Consider the following 10,145-nt stretch of genomic DNA (forward strand, 5'->3'; position numbering starts at 1 on the left):
ATGTGGGAGCCTTCCTCACCTGGTCAGCGCGCTTTTGGGAATGAAACCTCCCAAGGGACAAATCCGTGAGGCCCATGGGCCAAAGTAGACAATACTAACTGGAGAAGGATCGGGCTGTTACACGCTCTGCGAAATCGCCTCCTTGTCGTTAGTCAGACGATCGCTTCACCGTTTTATCCCCCTTATCCATATCTATTCACAGGATTTTTTTTTTCTATTTCCTGTACAACCAACACAAGGAGATTTCTCCCCGTTAGTTCATATTTATGATGTAAATGTACTATATGTATGGAACATTCGAGTAGTTGTACTTATCGAAAAATATTTCAAAGTCACAGTTCAAAATTTACTTTAAAACCTTTGCTCTGATACCACTAAAACATGTCACACCCTACTCCTCGTAAGATGTAACATGCTCCTGTAGTACACCTAATGAATTACCGTACTTCACCTATCGGTAACCCATTAAATATACTACAAGAGATTTTAAAACAATTTTCTTACTTTTATAAGTGGTGAGCATTTTCTAATAGATATTGAAATCCTTTATTTGAAGTTTTAAAACTAATCAAAATTTTTGTTCCATTTTATTTTTCTGTAAATTTTATAGAAATTTCGGCAGAGTGCCGTCTGTATTTTAAGAAAACAGTTCTTCAAAACCTGAAAATAAAGACACTCCCAATATATTTCTCAATCACAACTTCATTAATCGATTTCATTTCACAAATCAGCACAAGCAACTCAATACATAGTTTAAATTAAATCAAACATTGAAACTTCTCATTAAGGTAACAAAATTAATATTTACATTCATGGGATCATTAAAAATTTAGTAGTGCAAAACTTTATAAATACATAAAATCTCAAGATAACCTTATAATAATTTGTATTTCATTATAATCTAAAAGTATATTACAAAAGAGTTGGTGCAACTGCTCAAAGGAAATTTCATATATATAATTACAGAATTACATCAAAATCTAAAGTACAAGGGTATACCTATGATATACCCGAAGATAGTCTCACTATTCCTTTCAGTAATCTTGCTTAGCTGTTTTATATTTTCTTTCACCTGCGACAGCATACAAAGCTATCGCTGAGTGGTGAACTTAGTGGTGCACAAACTAATAATTTAAAACTTAATGCAAGTTATGCTTGACAATTCATAACAAATAAAAATTTAAAATTTCTAAATTCTTCAAAATTCATAATGTTCAGAAATCAATATTTTCATTCATGCAAATTATTCATTTGAATAACATTTTGATCAAATAGTAACTATTTATCTACATTTCTTTTAAATCCCGAAACAATACGAAAATATTTTGAATCACTGACAAATTATTTATTTCAACCACAATTTATCAAACTATGCATAATTTAAAGGGTGTTGCCAACAATTCACATAGTTGAAGCCATGACCCAAAATTCAAATAGATGTCGTGTTGTACACCACGACATTTCACACTCTCCCAATAACCGAGGCTAAAAGGGAGGAACAAAGACTAGCTAGTATATATGAGTGCTCATTCAAACTCTTCCTCAACTAGCAAGCCAGAGAGGAAGGAACTCGCCCCATTTAGTGGAGGAGATATCTATGACACCCCTTATCCGTCTACAATGTAGCCGAGCAAGTTATGCCACTCAGTGTGCCGGAGCACCAATTCATATTTTAATTACAATTTATCTCTTTTAAATTCATTTATTTACAATTTTTTGATGAATCTGAATTTTTCCGAAATTTGTAAAGAAAATCTGGTAGAGTGCCAGCTGTAAATTAGAAAAACAGTTCTTCTGCACCTGTTTAAAAACACTTCCAATATAATTTCCAAATCTAAACTCCATTATACACACATATCTCAACTCAATCTCAAAATCTCAATATTATTTTCAGAAATTTTTCTTTTCTGTTCACATCATCACTGGAAGCTCATTCATAAATATTTCTCAACATTTCATTTATCAACATACATTATACAGAAAATTTCAATAATATGAAATTTCATATATTTACACCATCAAATAATTTCAAGAGTTTATAGTTACAATTCAAAACTAATACAAAATGCAAAATACAAAATGCTACCCCAAACTCCTAATGTCCTACCATATGCACTGCAGATGTGAAGTGACTCTGGACTTCGGATACAGGTCTGAAAGTTCACCCGGTCTGATGTCTGCTGGGCTCCCCAGCTAGGTCCCCAGTACCTGCGCGTGGCAAAAGCGACGCGCTAAATAATTCTGCTTAGTGGTGATAATATAAAAGAAAAGAAAAGAAAATAAAATAAATATGCATAATGTATGATTTCATTTTTGGGTAAACTTAATTTTTGATATTATTTGCAGTATTATTCGTTTAAAATTTTGTAAGGTTTATTATCATTGCCCGAGTAACCCATACTAGTTGACTGGACTGGATAAACGGGTAAACTGGCACTGGGTACTAAGTACCTTAGACCATCACACCATCGGTCACATTGTGTCTCTCGGTGTGCAACAGAACAGCTAATAAGCTGTAATAATCATCAGGAATAAAATCCAAGTATATTATATCAATCAACATAGCCAAAGGCTATTTTATCACAGAATGGCATGGAAGGCCATGAAATACAAAATGGCATGAAGCCATATGCAGTACTGCTAACAGAACCCTATTGGCATGCCAACCTATCCAAACCAATCACATTAGGCCTACTAGGGCATTTAACACTTTTAATTTATGTAATTCTTTGAAATTGAAATTTTATGGCTACTATTCATTTTATTAGTCAACTAAAATGTTGACTTTTGCATTGACAATAGGTATATTAGTGTAAATATCATCAACATACCACATTTTGTATTTTAAAATTGTTAGTATTGGTTGCCAATACCATTTCTAAGCTTAATGTTAATTGGACATAATTTTTAGTTTTCTAGCTTTGGGTTTACTGTTCCAGTAGTCATTTTTGCAGTGGAAATTTGGCAAAATGATCAACATGAAAGTTGTTTCTTATTTTGTCTAGTTGCATTTGCTTTTTTTGAATCACTTCATTGGAGTTTTGTAGCTCAAGTTATAGCCCAAAAACCACAACTGGCCGGATTGAATTTTTCCAGAATTTCTGGACTGACCAAATCTACAATGTTAGGAGTAGTGACTTCAGGTCACTTGTTGAATATGTTATGGTCATAATTTGGGTTAGGTTTCTCCATGAAAGTTGTTGGTCTATATCTCAGATTGTTTCTGGTAAAATTTCAGGTTAATTGGACCTTTCTACACTGAGTTATGGCCAAATGACTAAACACAGTTTATTTGGTCATTTTGCCCAGGTAGAATGCAGGTCACACGAATTAGGGCAATCTTTTGGTCAACTTGGATTGGTTTTCTGAGCATGGTTTCTTCACTAAAGTTGTGCCATTATGTGTCTAGTTTCATGTCAAATTATTCTTGAACCAATTGAACCTCTACAATTCCAGTTATTGCTGCCTAAACCTGCTGAACTTATGCGATCCTGCTTTGGTCACCAAGGCGACCACACCAAACTCAAATCCCACTACACGATTCACTTCATTTTTTATTCAAACAAAACCAAATGGTCACTAATTGACCATTAAAACCTACTTCCATCATCACATGATCAAAGTCTCATTTTCCACCCTAAACCCTAACTCAAACATTACAAACCATGCATTATCATTGCATTTCATCAATCCACTTAAGAAATACATATTGTGGGCAGCCATACTACCATTTTAACTCCATAAAAATCATCACAATCTCACACAATCAAGGCTGCTGAAATTATGGGTTGGCATAGAAATGATATTCAATAAATTTCTTCGTGATTTACACTCATTCTTTGTCCTTAAATATGAATTTAGAGTGAAATTCAAGGTTAGGTCACAAACCTCTAATGGAGTGAGATTTCCCACTTGTTAGGGTTTCTCTTTTTCCTTTCTTTTTGCTCCCAAAAGACTCTCCAAGGTGTAAGAACACTTTTTTGTGTTGCTAGGTTAGGGTTTTGTTGGGTAAAAGTTAGGGAAATCAAGCTTTAAAAGCTTGTTCAAGGTTGGCAATGGTGGGAGGGGTGACGGCAAGAAGAAGATGAAGGAGAGTTCTAATTTTTTTTTCCTTTATTTTCTACCCATTTAGTCTCTTTTAAGTAAGCTCATGACATGTGTCAATATTGGATTGGTTGGGAGATTTTAATGATATCATGATGATGTTATAATTCCATTTTCTTTCATTTTCTCTCTATTTCTTGTCTATTTAATTTCAATTAAATTTTTACCAACATTTATTCATATTTTATGTTACATAAATTATTTATTTAACTGGACAAGTTGGCCATAAATCATCTCTGAATACGAAATGACCAAAATGCCCTCTGTTTGGCTTAACGAGCCAAAATTGTGTGTACTGATAGAAAAATTTTTCTAAGCATTTTCTGGGCATTCTAATGCCATAAGAACCTCAATAACCATTCTCTGGAGTCCCAATAATTATTTTATAATTTTTTCCCTGGGTCTAGGGTTGCTAATGGCCTTCACCGTCACTTTCCCTTCGGGTTACTCATCTTTGGGGTTTCGGCTCGTTTAACCTTAGTGTATTTCATTTCTAAAAATTTTTCCTTGATTTTTATGAGCATTATTTAATTTCTTTTTAATTCCTCACTCTAGTCTATTTATAATTTCAAACATTCTAGCTGCCCGTATTGACATTGGTCACCGAAACAGTAGACTGTACGAACTAGCTAAAGTGAGGATATTACAACTCTTCCCCTCTAAGAAAAATTTCGTCCTCGAAATTTACCTGATGCAAACAGTTGAAGGAACTATTGCCTCATCATCTCTTCATTTTCACAAGTTGCTTCTTCAGTGTTGTGGTGCCTCCAAAGCACTTTCACTAGTGGAATTTGTTTATTTCTCAGTTCCTTCACTTCCCGAGCTAGGATCTGTATAGGTTCTTCTGTATATGTCAAGTCCGGTTGGATTTCAATCTCTTCCATGGAAATGACATGTGAAGGGTTTGAGCGATATCTTCTCAGCATAGAAACATGGAATACATTATGAATTTTATCCAGTTCTGGTGGTAAAGCTAGCCGATAGGCCACTGGTCCCACACGTTCAAGGACTTCATAAGGACCAATGAACCTAGGGCTTAACTTACCATTTCTCCCAAACCTCAGTACTTTCTTCCATGGTGAGACTTTGAGAAACACTTTATCGCCAACTGCATACTCTATCTCTTTTCTCTTTAAGTCAGCATAAGATTTCTGTCTATCTGAGGCAACCTTCAAGTTAGCTTTGATTATCTTCACTTTCTCCTCAGTCTGTTTCACTGTGCGGTCCTACCGACTTATCTTCACCCAATTCAGTCCAACACACGGGTTCTATATTTCCTCTCATCTGATTGCTTCACGGAGCCATTTGGATGCTAGCTTGGTAGCTATTGTTATATGCGAATTCTGCTAGTGGGAGGTATCTATCCCAACTCCCCTTAAACTCAATGACACAACTCCTTAGCATATCCTCCAAAATCTATCACATAATTCACATTGTTACTATCATTTCAATTTATTAATTGCGAAAATTCAATTAGTTCTTAGGTTTACCTGGATTACTCGTTACATTTGTCCATCCGCTCGAGGATGAAAAGCCGTGCTAAAACGGAATTGTGTGCCCAAGACTTCTTGCAACTTTTTCCAGAATCTCGATGTAAACCTTGGGTCTCGATCAGATATGATGGAAAGTGGGATTCCATGCAGTCTAACTATCTCACTGATATACAATTCTGCTAGCTTCTCCAGTGAGTAGTCAGTCCTAACTGGCAGAAAATTTGCTGACTTTGTCAATCTATCCACTATCACCCATACTGCATCATGCTTCTTTTGGGTGAGAGGTAGACCACTAACAAAATCCATAGTGACCCGGTCCCATTTCCATTCAGATATACTTATAGGTTGTAGCAATCCTGATGGAACTTGATGTTCTTCTTTAACTTGCTGACATGTCAAACACTTAGTCACATAGTCAACTATATCCCTCTTTATACCAGGCCACCAATAATGAGGCTTCAAATCATTATACATTTTTGTGCTTTCCAGGTGCATAGTATAAACACTAGTGTGTACTTCTTTCAGAATACTAGTCTTCAATTCCCCATCATCTAGTAAACACACTCTTCCTCTGTAGTATAGATACCCATCTGCTTTTACCTCATATTCAGTTTCCTTTCCCTCTGAAATTTTACCCACAATGGCTATTAATTTTTCATCTACCCTCTGCCCATCTTGTATCTGCTATAGCAGATTTGGCCTCACTTGTAACTCAGCCAAAATAACTTCATCTTAAGCTAAGGACAGACAGGCATTTAGTGATCTTAAAGCTGTAATAGACTTCCTGCTTAAAGCATCAACACCTACATTTGCCTTCCCAGGATGATAATCTATCACACAATCATAATCCTTTAGGAACTCAATCCATCGACTCTGTTTAAGATTGAGCTCCTTCTGGGTTGGCAAATATTTTAAACTCTTGTGGTCTGTATATATGTAACATTTTTCACCATATAAATAATGCCTCCATATCTTTAGTGCGAAGATAATTGCAGCTAACTGCAAGTCATGAGTAGGGTAGTTTTGTTCATGTGGCCTTAACTGCTTGGAAGCATAGGCGACCACTTTCCCCTCTTGCATCAATACACACCCTAGCCCATTATGTGAGGCATCACTGTAGACCACAAAGTCTTTTCCCAACACTGGCTGTGTTAACACTGGTGCTTCAACATATCCTTGACCTCTCAAAGCGGCTTGGCACTTGTCGTTCCAGCCAAATTTCACATTCTTGTGCAACAACTTGGTCATTGGAGCAGCTATAAGAGAGAACCCCTTCACAAATCTTCTGTAATACCCAGCTAGCCCCAAGAAACTTCTAACCTCAGTTGTATTTCTGGGAGGCTTCCATTCCATTACTGCTTCTATCTTTTCGGGATCCACTCTAATCTCCTCTGCTGATACTATGTGTCCAAGAAAGGAGATTTCACTCTTCCAGAAGTCACACTTAGACAGCTTAGTATACAGCTTCTTTTCTCACCGGGTTTGCAGAACAATCTTCAAATATTCATCATGTTCTTCCCTGGTCTTAGAACACACCAGAATATCATCAATAAAGACCACTACAAACTGATCTAGATATGGATGAAAGATATGGTTCATAAGGTCCATAAATGCTGCTGGTACATTTGTTAACCCAAACGGCATCACTAAAAGTTCATAATGCCCATACTGGGTTCTGAATACAGTTTTTGACACATCTGCATCCTTTACCCTCAACTGATGATGCCCTGATATGAGATCAATTTTTGAAAATACACCGGCTCCCTTTAACTGATCAAACAGATCATCAATTCTGGGCAACGAATATTTATTCTTCACAGTTACTTTGTTCAACTATCGGTAATCAATACACAATCTCAAAGTTCCATCCTTCTTCTTCACAAATAGCACCGAAGCTCCCCATGGTGACACACTAGTGCGTATGAACCCCTTATCGAGTAACTCCTGCAACTGAATTTTCAACTCCTTCAATTCAGTGGGTGCCATCCTATAAGGAGCAATAGAAATGGGTGCTGTACCCAGCATTACCTCAATAGCAAACTCGACTTCCCTTTCTGGTGGTAAACCAGACAACTCTTTAGGAAATATATCTAGGAAGTCTCTTACTGTGGGTATATCACACAGGTTTGGCTTAGCCTGCCTAGTATCAACCACGTGTGCTAGGTAAGCTTTACAGCCTTTTCTCATCAATATTCTTGTAACTATGGCTGAGATAACACTAGACAAGAAATATGTCCTTTCACCCACAACAGTAATCTCATTAGCCTCAGGAGTTTTCATAAAAATCCTCTTCAATTTGCAATCAACTATTGTTTGATGACGTGACAATCAGTCCATTCCCAAAATCACATCAAACTCATGGAAGGGCAATTCAATTAGGTCTGCCAAGAATTCATACCCCTAAATCCTCAATGGGCAACCTTTATACACCTTATTCACTACCACACTGTGGCCTAGTGGATTTGTGACTAGAGTGTCTTGATCACTCTCCTCTACTGGAACTCCCCTATCTACGGGTAGTTTGATGCAAATGTAGGAATGAGTGGATCCTGGATCCACCAATGCATGCACAGGAGTGTTGTAGAGGGAAAACGAACCCCTGATGACATCCGGGGCATCTTGCTCCTCCTGAGCTCTGATGGCATAGGCCCTGGCAGGTACTCTAGTATTTGGCCTCTCAGCTAACTTAGATGTAGGCCTCAGTGATGGACCAGCTGCCTCAGATTTACCAGGCTTCCTACCCCTTTGTGGTGCAGGAGCAGGTCTGTCAACTTGTGTTGGAGCAACTATCGTAGTCCTCTTTGGACAATTCTTGATCTGATGTTTTGTAGATCCACACTATAAGCATGCACCGGTCACTCGCCAACAGTCCCCCTTATGCCACTTCTGGCAGTACTGACAAGCAGAAGATGCTGGGGCTGGTCCCCTAAACACCGTCCCTGAAAAGCGCCCGATTGTGTGGTGGCCTCCTAGGTGTGAGCGTGGTGCAGGCCCTTGAGATGACCACGACCTGTGGTGGTCCTGAACTCTGAGCAGGAGGACCCTTACTCTTCTTACTGGGAGTAGTAAATGTACTGGACTAACCCAGACCCCTTTTCTGCTATCTTTCCCTTCTATTTTGTTCATTTATTCGAACCCTTTCCACTTTTGATGCAGCATCTACTAGCTTAGCAAAATCTGTAATCTCCAATGCTGTGATCATGACTTTGATATTGTCATTGAGTCCTTCTTCAAACCTTCTGCATCTCTCTGCCTCTGTAGGGACTATCTCCCTCCCATACCAGCTCAGTCTGGCAAACTCACGCTCATACTCAATCACTGACAATTGCCTTTGTCTCAGACTGATAAATTCTCTTCTTCGCTCTTCTAAATACACTTTGCTAACATATTTCTTCTTGAACTCTGTGAGGAAGAATTCCCAAGTGATCCGTTCTGGTTGCACCTCACTGGTTACTGTGTCCCACCACTGATATGCATCATCTTGAAATAGGGACAGAACACCCTTCAGGTTCTGCTCGGGGGTGCAGTTAAGCTGTTTCAGCACTCTAATGGTTCTATCCAACCAGTTTTCTACTGTCATGGGATCATCCTCCGTCTTCCCAAAGAAATCCACAGCCCCATGTTTTCGCAGTTTCTCCATATGGGACTTCTGTGGTGCTGGTGGAGGTTGTGGCCGTGGAATTGCCCCCATCATTTGCTGGTAGAATTCGGTCATTTGCTGAAATAGAGCAAATTGAGGTTGGGTAGGTGCCTCAGCTGCTGGTGGAGTAGATTCTCCCCTGCCCCCAGATTCAGCCCTTGGTGGAGCACGACTCTCCACCTCTTCATCAACTGCTCTTTGCAAAGCAGGATCCATATCCTATTCAAAATAAAAAAAACAAACAGATCTGCATCAGTGTCACCTCAACACTTATAAATGCAATGCAATGGTATGCACTCTATTTAGGCCCAGAAATGCCTAAACCGATGCTCTGATACCACTAAATGTGACATCCCTTACCTATCTACAGTGTAGTCGAGCAAGTTATGCCACTCAGTGTGCCAGAGCACCAATTCATATTTTAATTACAATTTATCCCTTTTAAATTCATTTATTTACAATTTTTTGATAAATCTAAATTTTTTCAAAATTTTTATAGAAAACCCGGCAGAGTGCCAGCTGTAAATTGGAAAAATAGTTCTTCTGCACCTGTTTAAAAACACTTCCAATATAATTTCCAAATCCAAACTCCATTATACACACATATCTCAACTCAATCTCAAAATCTCAATATTATTTTCAGAAATTTTTCTTTTCTGTTCACATCATCACTGGAAGCTCATTTATAAATATTTCTCAACATTTCATTTATCAACATACATTATACAAAAAATTTCAATAACATGAAATTTCATATATTTACACCATTAAATAATTTCAAGAGTTTATAGTTACAATCCAAAACTAATACAAAATGCAAAATACAAAATGCTACCCCAAAGTCCTAATGTCTTACCATATGCACTGCAGATGTGAGGTGACTCTGGACTTCGGATGCAGGTCTGAAA

Source organism: Hevea brasiliensis, chromosome 3, assembly GCF_030052815.1.
Source record: "Hevea brasiliensis isolate MT/VB/25A 57/8 chromosome 3, ASM3005281v1, whole genome shotgun sequence".
Lineage (NCBI taxonomy): Eukaryota > Viridiplantae > Streptophyta > Magnoliopsida > Malpighiales > Euphorbiaceae > Hevea > Hevea brasiliensis.